This window comes from Belonocnema kinseyi, chromosome 2 (genome assembly GCF_010883055.1).
Source record: "Belonocnema kinseyi isolate 2016_QV_RU_SX_M_011 chromosome 2, B_treatae_v1, whole genome shotgun sequence".
Classification (NCBI taxonomy): Eukaryota; Metazoa; Arthropoda; class Insecta; order Hymenoptera; family Cynipidae; genus Belonocnema; species Belonocnema kinseyi.
The window spans coordinates 81,137,087-81,138,690 of NC_046658.1; positions in this window are offsets into that span (position 1 = coordinate 81,137,087).

The window sequence follows — 1,604 nt, forward strand, 5'->3', positions numbered from 1 at the left end:
TAAAAATTTAGACGCACATTACTCATTTGAAGAAACTTAGAAGTACAAGTAGAATTGACCCCATTTCAATTAACCTGACAATGTTTGTATCAATTAAAATGTAGAACTGTAACTTAAAAATGCAAATGAATAAGAGTTTCATTCAAAAATTTTTTCTCTCTACTTTTCTTTGACTTAAGGGATATATTTATACTATCACAGGCGAATAATGCTAGCAATAAGCGGTTACGAAACTCCAGACATTTACTGCTATTAATGTCAAAATATGAAACTACGCAAAAACAGGGTTGCCAGCGTAATCGGTTAGGTTAGGTCAGGTTTTGTTAGGTTAGGATAGGTTAAACCTCTATGTAGATTAAGCCGAAGCTGAATGAAACGGTACCGCAAGCACAACGGGAAACACAATCAGTTTAATTGTATTTCGTGAGGTTAGGTAAGGTTAGGGTAGGTTAGATTTATTTCTAGGTTAGGCTCGAGTTGACCCATTCGATGTAGCACACATTTGCTACTGGGAAAATATGCTTCCAGAGCTTTACGTGTAGTTCAATAAATTTCTGTTAATTCAGGTTAGGTGAGGTCAGGTTCTGTTTGGTAAAGTTATGTTAAATAAGTTGATATCAGGCAAGGGTTGATCCTTCACAGTTGTCGACATGTTTTTGAAGTGAAAATTTGCATGACTGGTATTATTTTGAAATTTATTTGCCTCAGTGCATGATTTTTCGTCATTTTTTGAGGTTATGGCTCAACCATGACGTGGTGGGTGATTTTTAATACCGAATTTGAATTCAGCGCCCTAAAATCCATAGGAATACGTGTGTCTTGTGACCAGATCCGCAAACTTTTTTTTGTTTGGCTGTGTATTCAAAGAGCAGAATTTTAATCCTATTTTATTTTTAACGCAGAATATTCTGTGAGCGATATAAAACAATAAAATTTCATTTTAAAATTTAAAATTTGTTTACTTATTTCACCAAAAAAATGATTTTCTACAATAAAAGTAAAATTTCCAACCCCAAAGGACAAATTTTCAACTGAGCAGTTTAATTTTCGAACAATAAAGATTAATTTCGAGGAAATAATTAAATTTCCAACAAAATAATTAAACTCTCTTACCCAAGTGGTTGAATTATCAGCCTAGAAATGTGATTTTTCACCCAAATGGACGAATTTTAAAACAAAAAGTAATAAACGTCCAACAAAAAACTTTATATTCCTAACCGTTATATTAAAATTTTGTAGAAGATAGTCGAATTTACAAAAACAAAAAGTTAAAAAAAAGGACGATTTTCTGTCCAAATAGACGAATTTTTAACAAAAATTCGAATTTTTGATCAGCAAAGATGACTTTATAACAAATTTTAATTTTTAACAAAATAATTGAAATTTCAACAAAATAGTTGAATTCTAATCCTAATACTTGAATTTTATACTCTCAAAGATGCACTTTAGGGCAAACAGTCGTATTTTCAATAAAAAAAAAGATTAAAATTCAACAAAAAACAGTTCATACGAGGGTAGTTCAATAAGTCCTTAGAATGAAGTATAAAAACAATTTTTTTTGGGTAAATTTTTTTTTATTTTTCAACATAATCTCCTTGGAGCTC